We start from the raw sequence: 22,035 nt of genomic DNA, 5'->3' as shown, positions 1-22,035 counted from the left end.
CAAGATGGTTAGGGCTGCCCACTTCACCCTCAGCTCTTGTGACTTAGTCAGGTTTCAGTAACTATGTTAGACAGGATTTAACAAAGAGAGGGGACTAAAACTACAGGAGATCTAGGAATGGTTCCTCACGCCTCATGAAACAGCATAGTATTATGTAGCAGAAAGAATGCTTGACTTGGAGTCAGTAAGTCCTAGGTTCAAATTCTACCTAAGACTCAAGCTATGTGACCCTGGTCAAGTCATGTGATTTCTCTTGGACAAACTTCTTCATCCATAAAAATGAAGGGTTTGGACTAGGTAGTCTCTGGGTTTCCTTCCAGTCCTAAGATGATGATCCTATGAATCTGGGAAACCTAGATTTAGGGGAGAGAAGGAGGTAGTGTTGTACATTAGAAAGAACACTGGATATGGAGTCAAGGGACGTGACTATGAGACCCTGGGCAAGTCATTTAATCCCTCTAGGCTTGGTTTAACACTGTCTCTGGCACATAGTAAACACTCAATGAATGCTAGGCCTCAGTTTCCCCGTCTGAAAAATAAGGAGGTAGAATTAGATGATCTTGGGAGCAGCTAGGTAGCTCAGTGGATAAAGCACCAGCCCTGGATTCAGGAGGACCTGAGTTCAAATCCAGCCTCAGACACTTAACACTTAACTAGCTGTGTGACCCTGAGCAAGTTACTTAACCCTCATTGCCCCACTGAAAAAAAATAATAATAATTAGATGACCTCTCAGGTCCCTTTCCTGTGTTAGCTCATGGGATAAGGAACTCCCAGGTAAGGAAATTTCCTCCACCAATGCATGTCACATTCTCTGAAGCTCAGCATTTTAGAATAGTAAAGTACATGCTGCACTTTGCACAGTATACATCAGAACCAGGATTTGAACCCAGGTCTTCCTAGCTTTGAAGATGACTCTCTCTCCACTACTCTACATTTTATCTCCTAAATCCACAATCCCATGAAATAATAATTGATTTCCATGTGAGTAAAGAAAATAAATGAGCATCAGGACCAACTTCAATGGATGGAGTAAGTAGCCGGTTATGAAAAACTTTATAATTCTGGGTCTGTGAATTAACTGGTCTCCTTCAATTTCCATTTGTTCCTGACATCCTCCAACCCACTCACTCTAACTGCTTGGTCTCTGGGTGTGGAAAGTACTTTTCATCTTCCTACCCTATTTTAACTTTTAGAGGTTAATTGTTCCACTTTACTCATTGTCTGAATTGTCTATTAGGCCTTAACAAGTGAGCTTTAAAAATGGAGTCAAACCGTACCATTGCCTTAAAACTATAAATGGGTGTCCTGAAGAGAACACACTTTCATGGTTTGTACTGTGAGCATCTTCATTCCCCTTTTTTTTCCATTCCATTTAGGTTGAGATCTGAAACCTGAAATCCTCCAGGGGAGCTATAAGAATCAATCACCAAAGCTCAGTAATCCCTGTTTAGGAGATGTGCGATAAAAATGTGCCCAGCCTTAGCCTGAACAAACCTTCAGCTCCTTCTAACTGGCTCACCAACCTGAGGAATCAGTTATCCTGACTCCTAGGCCACAGTCTCCTTCTAGTTGGCCACACTGTCTCAATAATGGAGAAAAATACACAAATATACTATCTGAGTTGTTGGAGGAAGTTTCCGCACCATTAAAATCATAAACCTTTGATGCATTGACACTAAAATCACAAGCAATCCTTTTGGTGGTCTGATGCACTGTAAATAACAGGGCTGCTTTCTTTTTCCTGGTGATATGTCCCTTTAGGCCATCAACACAAAGAGCTCCCACTTATTTGCACACTGACATTTGGAAGTGGGATGAACAAGACAGGCTTCCTGTAGATTGTCACCCTGCGACAACAAAGATAGAGATTCTATGGAGAGCCCAGCTTGGGAGGCTTAGGGCCTCAGAGACATAGGCCAGGATGACCTTCCCCTCCTAGCTCTGCCCCATGAGTTCAGTGTTTTCTGTCTCCCTCTTGCTAACAGAGCTAAACCTCAGTGGGCATCCATCCCCAAACAGCATATTGTTCTGTCAAACCCTACAGTCTAGCAGTGGTGAGACATAGAGACATGAGTCCTTAGAATCAGAAAGGCCCCTAGCAGGAATCCCAGCCAGTCCCACTAGGCTGAGGCAGCCCGGCAGAAGATGGCCTCCTGACTTTGTTTCTTTTCCTGCACACTGGCTGGCTCAACAGCACCAGGAAGGGAGTGATCAGTCTCCCTCCCCTAGAGCCTGCCAGGGTTTTATAAGGGAAGCTTCTAGGAACAAGGCTCCCTCAACTTCCTCTTCCTTGAAGTCAGGGCTCATCTAGTGAAGCAGGTTTAAAGAAATCTCCACTGAAAAGACTCAGCCTCTTTACCCCAGCGACCAATCCTTCCTGACTGACCAGTCTCATTGGGTCAAAGATTTAGTGCTGGGATGGATCTTGGAGGTTAGCTAGTCTAGGCCCTTTCTTTTATAGATGAGGAAACAGAGACCCGGATGGATAAAGTGATTTTCTAGAGGTTAAATAAGTAGCAAGTGACAGAGATGGGATATGAACCCAGGTTCTCCATCTCCAAATCTAGTGCCATATCCCACCATGCAATACCAGGGAGACAGCAAGGCCTCTTTGCCACTGTTATAGTCATTGCCTATCTCAAACTTAATTTTTTTTGCATCCATATTTATTAATGAAATTGAGCTATTATTTTCTTTTTCTGTTTTTACTTTTCCTGGTTTAAGTATCAGTATTATATTTGTTTCATAAAAGGAGTTTGGGAAGATCCCTTCTTTGCCTATTATTCTAAATAAAATACTAGCTACAAGATTATAACCATACATTGCAAAGATTATATGTTATGATCAAGGGGGATTCCCAACCAGGATTGCATGGATGATTTAACATAGAGAAAACTATTAACATAATTGATTATGAAAATAATACAATTTTTTAAAATAATATGATTTTATCAATAGATGCAGAAAAAAGCTTTTAATAAAATTCAACATTCATTTCTATTAAAAACACTTGAAAGTTTTGGTATAAGTGGATTTTCCTTAAATTGATAAAAAAAATTATATAAAATCCAACTAGACTCCAGGAAGAAACAAGAAAAGACTGGTTTGCCAAAGCCAGAAGCTGATCGAGGGAACCTAGAAACTTTATTAAGTTCACAGCTTTGAGTAACACAGAATTTGTTTCCTGTACTTAACTCTCTAGTTCGAAAATCCATAGTGTAGGTTGTTACATGTCACAAGATTACTACAGTAACTTTTTTTTTTTAAGTGAGGCAATTGGGGTTAAGTCACTTGCCAAGGGTCACACAGCTAGTAAGTGTTAAGTGTCTGAGGCCAGATTTGAACTCAAGTACTCTGGATTCCAGGGCCAGTGCTCTATCCACTGTGCTATCTAGCTGCCCCACTACAGTAACTTAAAAAAAAAAACACCCTTCTATAGAACTTTAAGGTTTATAAAGTGATTTCCTCACAACAACCTGTCAGTCAGTTGGTCAACAAAGCATTTTTTATTAAGTCCTTACTATATTGTAGCCAAAGTGCTAAACACTGGGGATAAAAATACATGTAGAAATAAAGAAAGTATCTGCCCTCAAGGAGCTTATATTCTAATGGAAGAAGACAAGAAATAAAAGAAAGCTGAAAAGGATGTAGGGGGAGTAGGGAGAATTCAAAGGTACTGGGCCCACTTGCATGATAAAGTCCTGGACTGAAGACTCGAGGAAATTGAAGACATGGCTGGTCTGGGCATGCTGTTTCCATGAAGCTCTTTGAAGAAGGTGGGTAGGACTAGGCCAGATGAATTCAAGCAACATTTTACAGTGATATTGTAATATGATTGTTAACCTTAATCAGTTTTCTTACAAATGAACCAATAGGGAGGATAAATACTTAAATATAATTTATCCCCATTTTTTGCAAAACATCACCTCAAAGTATATAGCCTACAGACAGTTGCAAAACATGCAACCTTACCCTTCTACCCATCATCAAATGCACATAACACTAATAAGACTCATAATATTTCCAAAAACAGAAAAAGGAAGTCTTAAAAATAAAAGGAGATTGCTTCACAGTATCTTTTATGGTTCTTCATTGTAACAATAAAATAATCACATCACGAATCTCTCTATTTCAACACCCTAATTCATCATGTAATGAGGGAAATATTTTAATTAGAAGATCAATGATTAGTTTTAGGATCCCATTACCAACAGTGACTCAGCAAACCCATTTACCAAATTTTTCAGTTCCCCAAAGACAAAGCTTTGCTGGGGACTTGAGGACAACAAAGTACTTTATCTCTTCACTCATCTCCATTTTCAACTCCTGCTAAACAATCTTTTCCTAGTCCAAAGAGAATTGTTGATAGAGAAAACTGAAAGAAAATAGAAGTTGTCTTCTTATTACCTTCCATTATTATCATCCTAGCTACCATAAGCATCTGTACTCTCCTTTCTTTGATTTTTTTATTACCCCTAACACAGCTAAAAAGAAATCTTTTTTGTTATCTACTTGGGGACACACAGTACACAGCAACATAGGAGTAAACACATAACAACAATAAGCAAACACATTAGAAAATTAACAAGCCTCCCGAAACCTGCAGCACTCTGACATATATGCTTTGCCTGGTTCTCTAGTTCTCTAGACAACAAAACACCAATTTAAAAATACCAGCCCAGGGGCAGCTGGTGGCGAAGTAGATAGAGCACGAGCCCTGGAGTCAGGAGGACCTGAGTTCAAATCCAGCCTCAGACACTTGACACTTACTAGCTGGGTGACCCTAGGCAAGTCACTTAACCCCAATTGCCTCACCAAAACAAAACGAAAACAACACCAGTCCAGTAGCCTGGCATAGTTATGTTTTCATAGCCTGGCTACAGCGAACCTCAGAGTAGGGAAGAGCATGGCACCCTCCTCAGGGTGATTGGAAATAAGCACCTACCTGATCCACAAATCAATCACCCTGCCTTCTCATTTTGGGTACCATCTTGCATATGTGCACTTTGCAAAGCACAGGCAAAATTTCTGAAACTAATAGCCACCTGCCAGAATACCACAAATAGATTCCATAGCAATGCCACATTCCTGTTCTCCTAAAGGCACAGCATCATGAGATCATAAGATCTCAAAGAGACCTAAGAAATATTCTAGTCCTAATTTTACAGATAAGGAAACTGAGGTCCAAAGAGTATTAGACTATTTTAGAACTAGAAGGGACCTTTGGTCCAACCCACACTTCAAAAAAAAAAATCCCCTTTATACCACACCCAAGAAGAGGTTATCCATTCTTTGTTTGAACCTACTACCTCCCAAGGTCATCCATTCCAATTCTGTAGAGCTCTAATTTGCACCATCATCCACAGCTCCTAGTTCTGCCAAGCAGAACAAATCTAATAATCAAAGATAACTATGATGTCTACCCCAACTCTTCTCTAGAAAGAGCAGCCTCAGTGTGCTAAGCAATCTTCAGATGGTTTCTCCAGTCTTGCTGCCCAGCTCTGTACATGCTCAAGTTTATCAATGCCCTTGCTAAAATGTGGTGCCCATGTTAGACCACAATGCTCCAGAAAAGGTCAGCTGACTCCTCTTAACATTTTTAGGAAGGATTGAGTTCTTTGATTCCTTTCTCTCTTTTGCATATTACTGATAACATTTTGACTTCACTTCATCTGCCTTTAGCTTTTATCTCTGAGAGCTCCTAAATCCTTTTTACAACCCCTTTATTTTAACAAGTTACCATGGAGAGGGCTCAAGGGCAATAATGCCAGTTTTGCACAATAGCATAATTGGGACAATTTTGATAAAGGAAGTTACACCAAATGTACAAAATAACAAATAAGCAAGTTAAGATCAATTTTGATAAAGACAGTTTTCATTTCTGTAAAAATGTTCAAAACACAAATCATCAGAATTTTTGCTAGAATCTGCCATACCATACACAGAGACAATGGACATGAAAGCACTCTGAAAAATAAAAAATGCTTCACGAATGTAAGATATATTGAGTAAAAATAGGTTAAATTGGTAAATGCTTTTTATACTGGTCAACCTATGGACTTCAGAGAATTTTGGCATAATCATAAAAATTAAAAGATGTGATACATAAATAAAAATCATTTAAATCAATCTAGTAAAAAGTAGAATTTTAGACTATTAAAGTGTATTTAACACCAAAACCAGTTTTAAGATGGGAGAGTTAGTCATTTTCTCTTGTAGGCTTTTATCTCTGCAACCTACAATGTTTCAGAATTTTCTGTAATCTATTAAAATTATAGGAGATATGTTTATTTCAAAACTTTTATTGGATTCCATTTTATTGCAAAATGGCAGACAACTATAAATCAAATTTAAGATGTATTAACAGCCATCATTAGTGTAACTATAATTGCCTTCTCCTATTTTGTATAGCACAGTTGTACTTATTTTTTGCATAAAGACAAATTTCATTCCACAGGTAGGCTCAATAATTATGGTGCTTAAAGTCCCACTTCCTTGGTGGTTTTGTGCTGAGATTCTTTATCCACTGAGAAAGCAGGCCTTGGGGGCAGCCAGGTGGCATAGTGAATAAAGCACTGGCCCTGGATTCAGGAGGACCTGAGTTCAGAAACTTGATACTTACTAGCTGTGTGACTCTGAGCAAGTCACTTGACCCTCATTGCGGAAGAAGAAGAAGAAGAAGAAGAAGAAGAAGAAGAAGAAGAAGAAGAAGAAGAAGAAGAAGAAGAAGAAGAAGAAGAAGAAGAAGAAGAAGAAGAAGAAGAAGAAGAAGGGGAAGAAGAAGGGGAAGGGGAAGGGGAAGGGGAAGGGGAAGGGGAAGGGGAAGGGGAAGGGGAAGGGGAAGGGGAAGGGGAAGGGGAAGGGGAAGGGGAAGGGGAAGGGGAAGGGGAAGGGGAAGGGGAAGGGGGAGGGAGGGAGGGAGGGAGGGAGGGAGGAAGGAAGGAAGGAAGGAAGGAAGGAAGGAAGGAAGGAAGGAAGGAAGGAAGGAAGGAAGGAAGGAAGGAAGGAAGAAAGAAAGAAAGAAAGAAAGAAAGAAAGAAAGAAAGAAAGAAAGAAAGAAAGAAAGAAAGAAAGAAAGAAAGAAAGAAAGAAAGAAAGAAAGAAAGAAAGAAAGAAAGAAAGAAAGAAAGAAAGAAAGAAAATAGGTAGGCCTTGCAATATAGCTAAGGGTCAAGTGTGTGACAATGATGATAGTTCTCTATAGTTGAGAGACAATTGAAAGAAAAGGCAATGTTCCCAAAGTCAAAACCCACAGAAGGGAACCCCTTTTATTCCATAGGTAGCAGAAGTGAATACAGGGAGGTTTTTCTGAGAATGTCCCTAGAGTTTTTATCACAGTACTAAATTTAATTTGAAATGTCATGTCCTTCAAAAGTTATTAGAAAATAGACAAATGTAAACTGCTGAGAAGTAAAGTTAAAACAGAGACTGTGCTTTATTTGATCAATCTTACTATTGTAGCCCAGTTATGCTACTATTAAAAGATAAGAATTCACAAGACCTCTATTTTCATCCAGGGACAGATTTACCAAAATATTCTTCCAGGTTATTTCTTTCTAGGTCAAAACTATATTGCTCTAGGCCAACATTGCAAGACTCACAGGGAGAGGGATAAATAAAATGCAATATTCAAAATAAGTCATAAAAATCAAAACAGAGCAAGGTTTCACAATTGAAAATAGATGACATTTATTTCAAAAACATTACCTCAGACTGATATATAAGTGGCCTGTTTTAACCCAACCAAAACAGCTAAGAGGCAGGAAGAGCTTCCCCAACTAAGATTGCTTAACCACTCCTTTTCATTTTCCTTTTTTGTGTTGTCTTCCCTCATTAGATTGTAAGCTCCTTGAGCATGGTACCTGCAACCTAGTAGGCACTTAATAAAAATATATTGACTGACCACTGTCCTTCTCACTTTCCCCCGGCTCCCTCCCCAACCAGGGGCTTCACGTCACCCATCTGCAATGGCTAGGCCAGAGAAAGAGCCATTAATATTGGGATCACCATACCCCTTTGTCTTTTTCATCCCTTACTTGTTGCTTGATTTCTCACAGGCCTTGGATGAGATGGGAATCAATCAACAATTCCATTCCTTCTGAGACCTTGCCATCTGCTCTTCCTCTAAGCTCTACAGTTACCATTCATATAATCTTAATTACTTGTATATCCTAAGGCCTTCTGGGTCTTACCATTCTCCCCAACACTGAACCTTTAGGATTTCTGAACTTCTCTGTTTTGTCTTACATTTGAACTTTGTTTTATGTATCATCTCTCCCAATTAGAGTGTGAGCTCCTTGAGAGCAGGGGTGCTTTTTCTCAATATTTCTCTTTTGAGAAAATTTTGGGATTGCCTTTTCTGCTTTTTTAAAACAAAGTGATCTCGGGGCAGCTAGATGGCGCAGTGGTTAAAGCGCTGGCCCTGGATTCAGGAGTACCTGAGTTCAAATTCAGCCTCAGACACTTAACACTTACTAGCTGTGTGACCCCGGGCAAGTCACTTAACCCCCATTGCCCTGCAAAAAAAACAAAAAACAAAAAAAAACCCAAAGTGATCTCAAGGATAGAGAGTATGTATAACAAAGGGGTAACTTGCAGCTCCTGCTGGCTGGGAACCTTTTTCTTTCATTTGTGGCATGTTCAAGAACTTCCTTTTTGTTTGTTTGTTTGTTTGTTTTTCAGGGCAATGGGGGTTAAGTGACTTGCCCAGGGTCACACAGCTAGTAAGTGTCAAATGTCTGAGGTCAGATTTGAACTCAGGTCCTCCTGAATCCAGGGCCGGTGCTTTATCCACTGTGCCACCTAGCTGCCCCCCAAGAACTTCCTTTTAAACATGGTCAATGTCTGTCCATGTTTATCTTTAACTATTGATTCAGATACTGCCACCAGCTAATGATCTAAGAACAACCTCCCCTTCCCCACCCCAAAAAAAAAGAGATGGGAAGTCTAACATTCCCCAGAACCTTCAAAGCTGGTAGATCCTCCTCTGGTCAAATGAGGAAGGAGGAAGGAGATGATAGGGCCAAAACCCCTCCTTTCCCTTCCCCACATTCCCACTCCAGTCCTCCTTGCAGGCAATTCCTTCTCACTCTTGTGCTGTACAGCCACAGGTTCAAATGTATTGAAGAGCTTCCTATTCTAGATAACTCAGTGCTTTACACAGGACTCAGAAGATGTAACAGAATCCCACAGCAACTTGGAACAGACCTCTTGTCAGCCATCATTTCACTTCGTCAAATGGCTTTCAAAGACTTTTTACAATTAGTCTAAATTGTGTTCTTAACTAGTTAAAATATCAGGTTAACCAGGATAGTGAGATTTCAAATATCAGTCTTATATAATGGAAGGGGGAAAAAGACTTGTATTCAAAATATCTAACATTTCAGACATAGTGTTTTTGCTCAAAGATACAATTGTGTAGGTGAGCGGCTTCCTTTAAAATGATCTGTGACTTCAGGCATGAACTAGAATTGAATCAGTGGTATTTATGAACTCAGTTTTTACAATTCTGTGTTTGGACTTGGCATAATTTTGACAGATGGTTCTCATGAGAAACTTTCCCTTCCTTCGGGCTTTAGAGAGTGGCCACATAGGCACAAGATAGAAGTGAGGGGAGTCCTCAGTTTGAAATGCTTTCTGGGACAAATACAAGAGAATTTTTTCAGGTTTTTCCTGATATTAAATCTGTACTTTTTCCTAGACCTATCTGATTGCATTCTAAATAATTTAGGCCATTACTTTTCAGTGGAAGAGTCTGGGGGCTAGATCAATGAAGTGGTTGCCATTAGCGTGGTTTTAGTATAACTCTCATTGTTTCAGTGATTGTAATTTTTATCATCTTGTTGTGTGATTTCCAGGAAACCATTTATTTAAGAAAGATGTTTTCATGTTTACACATCCAGTATTGATTGGCCAGCTGATTACCTAGTCTATTGAAATTTGCTGGGCTGTTTCCCCAAAAATGATAAGCTATAGGCTAGGATAATTAATGCTCAAATACCCCTCTTTGCAATGATCGATTGTTCTACCATGATCTTTTTTTTGTAACCTATATGAATAAAAAAGATGGCCAGCATTCATAAAAATAGAGATTTTGTGACAATCTACTGTAAACATTTCCTTCCATCAAAAGGCAGAATAGTATGATGAAAAGAACACCCAGACTTACCAAAGACTTCAACTCAAAAACACATTCTATCTATAACTCACTGACTGTGTGACTGGACAAGCCACACGAACTCAGACCTCTGTTCCCTCATCTGTGAAATGTTAATAATACCTTCCCTGCCTACATCACTGGATAGCTGTTATGATCAAATGTGTTCATGATAATGAAAAATTTTGAACCACCAGGTGATGCCCACCATTACTCACTGAGGAGTCTCATACTTACCCGGGTAAGTTTGCATATGCCCTGCTGGGAAAGAAGTTCTAAATCTGAGCCAGACTCTCTCTGGTTATCAGATAGAATGCAACCATCTATCTACTCACTCCATCTCTCTCTATTGGGTAGCACCATTATCTAAGGCAGTGAGGTGGCAGAGTGGATAGAAAACCAGGCCTGAAGTCAAGAAGACTCATCTTTCTGAGTGAACATCTGGCCTCAGACCCTCACTAGCTGTGTGGCCCTGGGCAAGTCACTTCACCCTGTTTGCCTCAGTTTTCTCATCTGTAAAATGAGCTGGAGAAGAAACCCCCAAATGTGGTCATGACCAAAACAACTGAACAACATTATTTAAGGATGCATGGCTCTACATATATAACTGATCAAGATTGCCTATAGGGTGTGCTGTAGAAAATATTCTTTCTCAGCTATGGGTTAAATAAGATAGCCAGTGAGGAACCCTTCAGTTCTGAGGTACTGTGTATGAAAAATATGCTCTGAGCCTCTACCTCCTAGGTAGCCCCATCTCCCTTTTGATCCTCAGATCCTGCCTTCTGGTCTACTGTGTGCTAATGTGACATAATGCAGTTGACTCACCAGAAACAAGCACACCTTCCTCTCAGCAAAGAGTCAATAAGTACATGGCATATAATTACTAAAGCATAATGCACAACAGACCATGTAAATACCCACCAAGTAGCTGTGATTTCAATGATCCGCTAGCACCCCCAACCCCAGTCCTTCCCAGCAGTAGAACTAATCAGGCCCAACAAGATCCAGGATATCCACAGTCAGAGTCTTTCTCTTGAATTGACAAAAGAGTTCAACCCCATTTCCTTTAGAATACTTATTGTACACTTTCCATAGGACTAGTCATCAAATGCAGACTCACTACCTCTGGAGTTGGGCCTTTATCTTACTAATACCAGGATCATGACATAAGGTGCAAACCATAACTTCGGAAGTTTGAGGATTGGTCTAGTCACCAGAGATGACCTCTGACCTCAACTAGCCATGGGTATTCTGTTACAGAGTGTAGGTAAAAGAATCAGCAGGTAGGCAAGGAACAAGGATACATTTTTCCTCAAGTGGGAATAGGGAAAAGGGAAGGAACTTATACTTTTATATTTTATATTATCTCATTTGATCTTCACAATAGCCCTAAAAGATAAATGCTATTATTATGCGCATTTTATACTTGAGAAAACAGAGGTTCAGTCGCTTGCCCAGGGTCATACAGCTAGTAAGTGTCTAAGGCTAAATTTGAACTCAGGTCTTTCTGACTTCAGGCCTAGCACTCTATCCATTGTGCCACCTCGTCCTTCTCCTCTTGAATTATTATTATTTTAGGTAACTAGGAGGCACAGAGGATGTTATATTGGATTTAAAGTAAAGAAGACCTGAGTTCAAATCTGACCTCATATACTTACTAGCTGTGTGACTAGGCAAGTCATTTAACCTCTGTCTCCATTTTCTCACCTATCAAGTGAGGACCATAACAGCATCTACCTCCCATGATTGTTTTGAGAATAAAATGAGATAATATTTAAGTGTTTTTCAAAACTTAAAGCACCATGTAAATGCTAATTATTGTCATTGCCGTTATTGGGCAAAGCATAACACTTTCTCTGCTGTCCTGTCTCTTCTCTCTTCTACCTCTCCCTTCCCCATAGATACGCTCTTACCTAAACAAAAGGGGGGGGGGGGTGCTCTTAAGAATGTACTGAAATAGGGCAGCTAGGTGGCACAATGGATAGAGCACCGGCCCTGGATTCAGAAGGACCTGAGTTCAAATCCGGCCTCAGACACTTAACACTTACTAGCTGTGTGACCCTGGGCAAGTAACTTAATCCCAATTGCCTAAAAAAAAAAAAAGAATGCACTGAAATGTATGGACCTCAATAACTAATGTCTCTACCACTTTGGAAATTTTGGAGTGCAGGTAATGAAGCTAATTATAAATAAAGTTTGAAACAAACAAAAAGATGGGAATTCTACCACTTTAAATCCTTAAACTTAGATCAGTCTGTTGATATGGGCACACTTCACCCAATACAACTCATTTGTTTAGGGGAAACTTTACGTGAGGTTATTAGTACAGCATGTACTATTGCCATTTCCAGTCTCAATCTCTACAAGGTGGCATGGAGGAGAGAGAAAGGAAGGGCAAAATGAGAATAAGAGTAATTATACTTTGAAATTCATAAAATATATAAATGTGAAGTTTAGAAGTCAGATATCAACAGAAAAGGAAGTGATTCAGTCACATATCAAGACAGAGGGGTAACAGACGAAGGGCACAAGTCTTGCACTGATATCTATGACTTTTTTTTTGGTCCAGACCTGTGACTTCATTGATATGTGTTCCTTCATCAGGATCTTCCTTTTCAGGTACAGATCTATCCTGTAATTTATAGAGTTTTATAGAATTTAGAGAGTTGCCTGGGGCACTGAGAGGTTAAATGATTTGCCCAGCATCAAAGAGTCAATATTTGTCAGAGGTAGGATTTGAACCCAGGTCTTCCTGCCTCCAAGGCCAGCTCTCTATCCACTATGCCATAAAGCTACTCCGAATCCATGAAATACTAAAAGACCCAAGAGAGTGTCTCTAGTGTGCTGAATAGAACTTGCAGAAAGGAATTATAAATGGATGGATAGATTCATATCAAAGCATTTGATCATACAGGATAAGGAGGCATGAATGGAGAGGCCCCACACCCATGTGAATGCAGATAGTGTTGTACACTCCTAGAAGATATTGGGAGAGTATAATACATATAGAGATAATCATAATAACATGTAGAATGTTACAGGGAGAAAGGGGATTCCTGCATAAGTGTTCTAGGACAATTGAAGAGGAAAAAAATATTTTCGGAAAGACTTTCAGATGCGGCATCTGAGCTGGGCTTCCAAAGAAGAGAAATATTGCAATAAGGAAAAATAGGAATAGTATGAATGCCCACAATGAGGGGTGACACATGATGAGTAAATAAATGAACAGAAACAGAAGATGGGATGAAAATTGGGAACAGCTAATAGACCAATTTGTCTAGAATATAAAAGAAACGAAGATGAATAACGTCAACCAAAATTGGAAAAGCAATGATGATACTAGTAATAATAATAGTAACAACTTCAATGTATATGGCACGTTAAAGTTTGTAAAGTATTTTACCTATGTTATTTCATTCAGTCCTCAAGACAACCCTATGAGGTATGTGTTATTACTGTCCTCATCTTACAGATGAGGAAACTGAAGGTAGGAATTATCTAAGACGAGATTTGAGCTCAGGTCTTCTCAACTCCAAATTGACTCTGACCATGGCACCATCTAGCTAAGTTGGAGCCAGATTGTAGAGGACCTTAAATGCTAGCCTAAGGCCCTAAAGACCAGTAGTTCTCAAAGCACAATCTGAAGATCCCTAAGGGTCCCTGAAACATCTTCAGGGAATCTACAAGTCAAAACTATTTTCATAATGATACTAAGACATTTTAATTTCTCATATGGTAAATATCATTAAATGTAACTCATATAAACAAAAGCTCTTTGGGAGGAGGGCAGCCTTAATTTTTTTTTTTTGGTGAGACAATTGGGGTTAAGTGACTTGCCCAGGGTCACACAGCTTCTAAGTGTTAAGTGTCTGAGACCAGATTTGAACTCAGGTCCTCCTGAATTCAGGGCCGGTGCTCTATCCACTGCACCACCTAGCTGCTCCAGCCTTAATTTTTAAAAGTATAAAGGGGTCCTGATGTCAAAAAGTTTGAGAGCCACTTCTATAGACAATAGGGATCCATTGAAGATCACTGAGCGGGGGAGTAATCTTATTAGATATATACTAAGGTCTTTTTTGACAGAGACTAGAAGAAGGGAAACCAGTAAGAAGGCTATTATAATAGCCCAGATGAAAATAATTAAGAGCCTGAAGTAGGGTGGTAGCATAACAGTATCAGATGTGTGCTAGAAACTTTTTTGTCCATGTTTCCAAAATAAATTACTGAAGATATACTTTAAAATTCCTCTTAGTTCCCAATTTTTCCTCATGCTATAATTTTTGCATCCATATCAACACATAACAAGTAAGGAACTATGAATTAGAGCTGGAGAAACTTAACACACCGTGCAGATAGGAGCAGGGTATTTATTGAGTAAATTACAGTCTGATTCTGCTCATTTAAAAGGAGATTTCTACCTTCAGGGTGGCTCTGAAAAACAGTCTGATCTAGACCTGAAATGATGTGATTACTATACCTTCTAGGACCAAAAATGTACAGACTGGGACCTATTAGGAGACTTCAAACAGTGATAGAGAGACACAAATTCTAGAGAGGGTTTTCTACTTGTGCCCCTTGTCTGCAGCCACAGGATTTTTCTCTAAGAAAACTTCTCTGATCAAGGGCTCCCAAAGAACACTGTCACTCAGAGAACTACTACCAGGGTTGGGGCTGGGTCCTGACTTTTCCAAAGGGAAATTAAATTGGTTGGCAGCCAGCCCTGCTGTAGTCACATATGGGCAATCAGTGGCTCACAGCAGAGAGCTACCCTAATGGTCTCTGGCCAACCTTTGCCCAGACTATCATTCCCACTAGGCTTCTGTAGGGTGTCTTTTAATTTTGAAAGGGTATCGAGTCATAGAATGTAAGTATGGCAATGACACCAACTTCAGAAGCCTAGAGAGAGGGTGAGAACAGAAAGGCGAGGCTGCCTGCTGGTCCCAGGCAGCTCTGTAATGTTAATCAGCTACCCTCTATCACTGTGTCCAACTTCCATTTCTTACTTATAGATCAGCGTAATAGAACATCCTATCTATTTCTTGGTTTTGATGAAGGAAGAGCAGGTAGGCTGCCTCTCAGCTGTCAGCTACCTTAGTTTGGGAATTCCCTGAGCCTGGGTACAGAATACTAAGAATCTTCACATAGAATCTCCACGGGGCTCGTGAAAAGATGGACCCCTGTCTGTGCTATTTTTATCCACATGACACAGTGCCTTTACATTCCTTCCTAATAAAATCAACTGCAGCATATGCTGATTAGAAAGCAGTGATTCCCACAACGAACTATCTGCATCCTTGATCCTACCACCTTGTAGCTCTCCCAACCTAATCATGCAAATCTGCCAACTTTTTGAACCAACCTGATTCCTTCTACATTTTTCCAGAATATGGAGGGGCAAAATGAGTAGTACTCTAGACTTGTGTACCAGTTCTTTAAATGAACTATGGATGGATAAAAGTATGACAAAGGGAAGGTAGCCCTAGGTAGCCACTTAAGCCCTCTCAGCTTTTGCTTCCTCATCTATAAAATGGGGGTAATAATAACCATAGCACTTACCTCAGAGGGCTGTAGTGGGGAAAGAAGAGATAATTTATGAATATGTTTTACAAACCTTAATGCACTATGCAGATGTTTTTGTCAAGTCATTTTTCAGTTGTGTCTGACGCCTTACAACCTCATTTGGGGTTTTCTTGGCATTTCCTTTTCCAGCTCATTTTACAGATGAAGAAACTGAGTCAAACAGGGTTAAGTAACTTACCCAGGGTCACACAGCCAGTAAGTGCCTGAGGCTGGTTTTGAACTCATAAAGATGAGTCTTCCTAATTACAAGCCCAAGCTCTATCTACTGTACCACCTCACTGTGATGCCTAATGTATTGGCCTTAGACCTGGCAAAAACTTGTTTAAAGCTAAAACCATGTGAGAGAAATAGAAGAAAACTTCATAAGTATATTCACCAAGCTAGAAACCATGAGAGAAGTTATAATGTTGAAAAGATTGGTTTTGAGACACTCAGAAGTTCCCAGGATACAAAATCCAAGAAAGGGGTCGGTATTAAATAACCCATAGTTTAAAATGTCTGTACACAAATGCCCAAAGCTTAGGCAATAAGCAAGATGAAGTAGAGGTCCTAACAGAGTGAGGTAAATGTCACCTCATAGATATCACTGAAACCTAATGTAACTCTGAGTGGGCATACCTCATTAGAAAGAAACAGGATAGGTTAAAGAGTTCTGTGTCACCTTGAAGGGAGAGCTTAAGTGAAGTACCCCAGAAATCTGTGATAGACTCTATGCCATTTAATATTTTAGGAATGACTTGAATAAAGATATATATATCACATACTATATATATATATATATACATATACATATACATATACATATACATATACATATACATATACATATACATATATACATATATATATATCACAAACTTATTTAAATTGCAGGTGACACAGAACCAGAAGGGATAGCTAGTATATCAGATAATAAAGTCAGAAACCAAAAAGATCTCAACAGGTTAAAAAGTATGCTAAATATTTTGAGATTTAATAGGAATAAATAGAAAGTATTACTTGGGGGTTCAAGAAATCAACCTTAAAAGTTCAATAGGTCATTTCTCCCCAGGACCTCTGTCTTTAGGAGACAACTATGCCGCACAGAAGCAGGAGCCAGACCTCCCGGGTGCCCCTCCCTGCCAGTCGGGCACCCCCAATGAGAGCTGCCCCAGCACCAGCAGCTCACCCTCCAGGAGCAGCACCACCCTCCGAAGTTGTCCCATCTTCTGCTGCACCCAGGCAGCCAGGGTTAATGGCCCAAATGGCTACCACCACAGCAGGAGTGGCAGTGGGCTCAGCTGTTGGGCACACCTTTGGTCATGCCATTACTGGAGGCTTCGGTGGTGGAAGCAATGCTGAGCCTGCAAGGCCTGACATCACCTACCAGGAGCCTCAGGGAGCCCAGCCAGGGTACCAGCAAGCAGCAGCAGTTTGGCCCCTGCCACTATGAGATGAAGCAGTTCTTAGAGCGTGCCTAGAACCAGGGTGACCTCAAGCTGTGTGAGGGCTTTAGCGAGGTGTTGAAGCAGTGCAGGTTTGCAAACGGATTAGCCTAATTGAGACCTTCAAAAGAAAGAAATGGAAAAATCACCTCTGAAGACCAATCGAATTTATTAATCCATAATTGATAGGGAAATGATAAAGAAAGCTGAGACCACCCATACTTTGTTTCTTTGTCTATGTCACTAACAGAACAGGTTTCAAGGGGAGGGACAGATGGCATTCGCACTGTGGAAATAGCAAGATGATATAAAATGTTGGGACAAGGCAAATGCTTGTGTGGTCTTATCAAAATGAATGATTGTAATGTAAACTCTTAGTAGCAAAAAGCATCTTAAGTTATGGATAGTCATTCAAATAAAGCTATTTCCTCCTGGAAAAAAAGTTCAATAGGGAAGAATGGCTAGACAGCAGTTCATCTGAAAAGCATCTACGGATTGTAATGGACTCAAGAACCAGCAATATTATATGGTAGCCTCAAAAGCTAGTTTAGTCTGGGGGCAGCTAGTTGGCGCAGTGGATAAAGCACCAGCCCTGGATTCAGAAGGAACTGAGTTCAAATCCAGCCTCAGACACTTGACACTTAATAGCTGTGTGACCTTGGGCAAGTCACATAACCCTCATTACCCTGCAAAAAAAAAAAAAAAAAAAAAGCTAGTTCAGTCTAAAACAGCAGAAGAGAAGGGTATCTGCCAAGAATAATGAATAGTCCTATGCTCTTCCTTGGGAAAACCTCGGAGTATCCAGAGCAGAGAAATCAGGATGATGACAGGCATTAAGTCCATGCCACATGAGGCTCAATTAAAAGTCTTAGGGACACATAGCCTAGAGAAGAGAAGGCTCAGGGGGACTTGTTGCTGTCTTTAAGCATCTGACACAGATCTGATGTTTGGGCCCAGAGAACATAACTACATATGGTGAGCAGAAGTTACAGAAAAGCAAGTTTAAATTTAAATAAGAAAAAAACTTCACAAGAATTAGAGTTATTCAAATGTAGAATGAGCTGCCTTAGGAGGTAGTGAGTTCCCCCTCACTGGAGGACACTAAAGAAAAATTAGATATCCTCTTCTTGAATTCATGGCAATGCCTCTGCTTTTGTTTGGGGGTAAAGCTGCTGAACTCCTTTCCAACTCTGAAATCCTACTATTATTCTTCCATAATTTTTGCTGCAAGTATCAAAGCTAGTAAGGAAATAGAGTAATACTTTAGTAGGCAACAATTTAATAAAAAAAAAAGGAGATCCTCATTTTGAAGCATACAGATGCTTAATCACTAAATACAGGACTAAAGTCACCTGAACATATTTTAAATCTCCCTTCTTATAAGAGGACTATATAAATCACAAAGGCTTCAGAAACTCAAAGCTGGAGGACAAAGTGATGACAGTTGCCATAACAACTCCTCCTTTTCATCTCCCTCCTGAAATTCTGGAGAATAAATTATGGTGTAGGCAGGGAAGGAGAATCAAAGGAAGGAGGATCTTGGCTTGAAAAGAAGCATGAAGTTGGACATTCTATCCAAGCAATAACTGAGGACCCTTGTCATTAATTTAGGAAGATCCAGCCCCAAAATTATAATTATGCCTCACCCATCCTCACACCTCACACCCAATCCCTGAGGCAAATAGGCTCTTGTACTCACACAGATTCTAGGATTCCTCCCCATACAGTACAAAATTCCCTCCTATAGACCTCCATGGTTTTATTGAGGGTAAACCCAAAAGAAGGGAAGAAGAGTCTACCAACCCCTGAACAAAGGCAATGCAAGACCACAAAAATAGCTGCATTCATATTGAAAACTTTATATACAGTGCCAAAGAGCAACCTGTCATGTAGTGAATCTACAAGGGTTCCTCTCCAGTTCTCTATGCTCCTACAAGTTAAGGAACTAAGGAATTGTGTATTTGGCCTTCCATTTTGCCAATCTGTACACAGGTAGGACTAAAAAGTAGTAGAATGCTTCTCACATGCAAAGGAAAAGGAGACCAGTCTTTCTGATTCCAAGCCCAGTACTATCCACTGAACCACCTAGCTGTCTCAATACCTTACACATAATAAATACCTAATTGATTCCCCAGGCAAATGAGTCAATACTTCCTATGGGTCTAAAAATGGATTTCTTAACCTGTTATCCACGAACTTTTTAATATTCTTAAATTAATTTCAGTGAAATTGATTTTTGTAATGCCATATATTTTATTTTTTGCATTTAAATGTATTATTCTGAGAAGGAATCCATAGGTTTCACCAGATTGCCAAAGCAGTCCATAACATATGAAAAATGTCAAGAACCCCTTGTCTAGAAGTTTAATAAACAATGCACTTTCATCTCAGTTCTGTTAGTCTCTCTAGGACCAACTCAACAGTGCTATTAAAATTACTTAGGGGATAGCTAGGTGGCACAGTGGATAAAGCATTGGCCCTGGATTCAGGAGGACCTGAGTTCAAATCCCACCTCAGACATTTGACACTTACTAGCTGTGTGACCCTGGGCAAGTCACTTAACCCTCATTGCCCCACCCAGGTTTTACTGATGCAGTTGAAAGAGTTTACATGTCAGTATACTGTGTACTACAGGTTGGTTCTCTCTCTCTCTCTCTCTCTCTCTCTCTCTCTCTCACACACACACACACACACACACACACACAGACTATACACACAGATACATACAAGACACCCATATATATATATATATATATATATATATATATATATCCTCTTTCTGACTTCTACAGCCCCAGAGGGACTTATTCTTCTCTCACTACCACCTTCCTTTATAGTCAGCCCTCTACTTGGAGATCATAAAATGATAGATTTAGACCTAGAAGAGATCTATAGAGGCTATGAGTCCAATGCCTTCATTTTATAGATGTAAAAATTGAGGCACAGAATAGCTAAGTGATTTTTCACAAAATTGCATAGCCAATAAGTCTATGAGGTGGGATCTGAACTCAGATCTTTCTGATTCCAAGTCCATTGCCTTATCCAACACCCCATGTCTCAGACACCCCATATGAGCCTGATCATTTCTGGCCAAGAGATTCTATTCTTCTCTTCTCTCTTTCTGACCACCCTTTCCTGCCCTACTCCCAGATCATAGACTGATCTTCCTTCATAAACTACTTTTCAAGGCAATGTAATATAAAGGATCTCCTAAAGGCAAACATAATGATAGCATCCCCAAGATCCAAGATTTATCAAGAAATCCGCATGGCCGGAAGCAATTGTAAAATTATACCTCTGCTGAGTTACTGACCATAAGATATTTTGAGCCCCCACCAAAACATATGCCATTTGGTAAATTTCAAAATAAATACCTGGGTTCCATTGGAGAGTAGAATTATCTAATCTTTGTGACAGAGGATCTCACAGGACAAAGAACACCTGCATACATGTTGGAGAATGTATCACCTCTCTGGCTCATTTCTACTGCCTAGAAAATCTGAGAATTTTACTATATGAAACCACAGAAGATATTATCACCAACTTTTCTTATAAGCACACAGTTCCCAAAATTCAAAGAAAAAAATTAAGTCAAGGGAGACAAAGAGATTTTATGAAAAATATTGATAAACATGATTAAATATGCCTTCCCCAGAGACATATAGAGCATCAGTCACTTATAATCAAGCTTTATGTTGGGATCCCAGCAGGTCTAGTCTCTAATAGTTTCCTCCCATTGCACTTCTCCATAGCTGTCAGCAGCTCCCAGCAGATAACATCACTTGTCACTGCCCATCATCACTCCTCTAGCATCTTTCAGCAGCTCCCAGCAGGCAGTGTCAATTCCTCCTAGATTTCTACATCCTCCTCCATGTTGTTCCACCTTCAGTTTTTTAATGCTTCCAAAATAAGTGCATTGTTAGCCCCTTTGCCTGATATTAAACCTCTCTTTTTTAATGGACCCCATCTCCATGATGCAGAGGGGAATATTTCAGTTTTCCCATCATGAAAGGAAAGACAGATTCTCCTTAAATATAGTTCACATGTGGTAGTAGATCTTCAATATGAAACCTCCCTTGTGATTCACTTCCTGCCAACTTTTGTCCTCTCAAAATGTTCACCCAGAACTCAACCTACACCACAGAATAGATGGTAGAACAAATCCTGGCATCCCACATGTAGTGATGAAAAATTTGAGAGACATAGTTTCTGGGTAATTTAATCCTTTTTATTAATAAAGACAGCAGGTTATTAATAAAAGCATGGTCATTTGGCTATCTCTCTCAGACCAAAGACAATCATGGTGGTGAAGCACAGAACTTATAAAGGAGAGGTGGTCAGTGGGGACAAGAATTGACCCCTGCACAGAGAGATTATCTCCAACCATGGGCTATCAATTCAAAGAATGTCCTCTTTTCAATCCTGGTAGATGTATCCGCATGCCTAGCACAGTGTTATTGTTCAGTCTTCCAGTTGTATCTGACCCTTCATGACCCCATTTGGGATTTTCTTGGTAAAGATATTAGAGTAGTTTGTTATTTCCTTCTCCAGCTTATTCTACAGATGAGGAAACCAAGGCAAATAGGGTTAAGTGACTTGCCCAGGATGACACAGCTAAGAATTGTCTGAAATCAGATTTGAACTCGTGGTGACCAGTCTTTCTGATGAAAAGTGTCAAGAACCCCTTGTCTAGAAGCTTAATAAACAATGCACTTTCATCTCAGTTCTGTTAGTCTCTCTAGGACCAACTCAACAATGCTATTAAAATTACTTAGGGGATAGCTAGGTGGCACAGTGGATAAAGCATCGGCCCTGGATTCAGGAGGACCTGAGTTCAAATCCCACCTCAGACATTTGACACTTACTAGCTGTGT

The 22,035-nt window shown here is 39.9% G+C and overlaps 1 pseudogene; it reads left to right on the top strand.

Annotated features, from left to right (window-relative positions):
- The first annotated feature begins 16,812 nt into the window (after positions 1–16,812).
- LOC122742482 lies at positions 16,813–17,378 on the top strand (annotated as a pseudogene).
- Positions 17,379–22,035: the final 4,657 nt, after the last annotated feature.

The sequence above is a fragment of the Dromiciops gliroides genome, chromosome 2 (assembly GCF_019393635.1).
Source record: "Dromiciops gliroides isolate mDroGli1 chromosome 2, mDroGli1.pri, whole genome shotgun sequence".
Lineage (NCBI taxonomy): Eukaryota > Metazoa > Chordata > Mammalia > Microbiotheria > Microbiotheriidae > Dromiciops > Dromiciops gliroides.
Note: the sequence above shows the minus strand (reverse complement) of the source record. Positions and strands in the feature narration are given on the sequence as shown.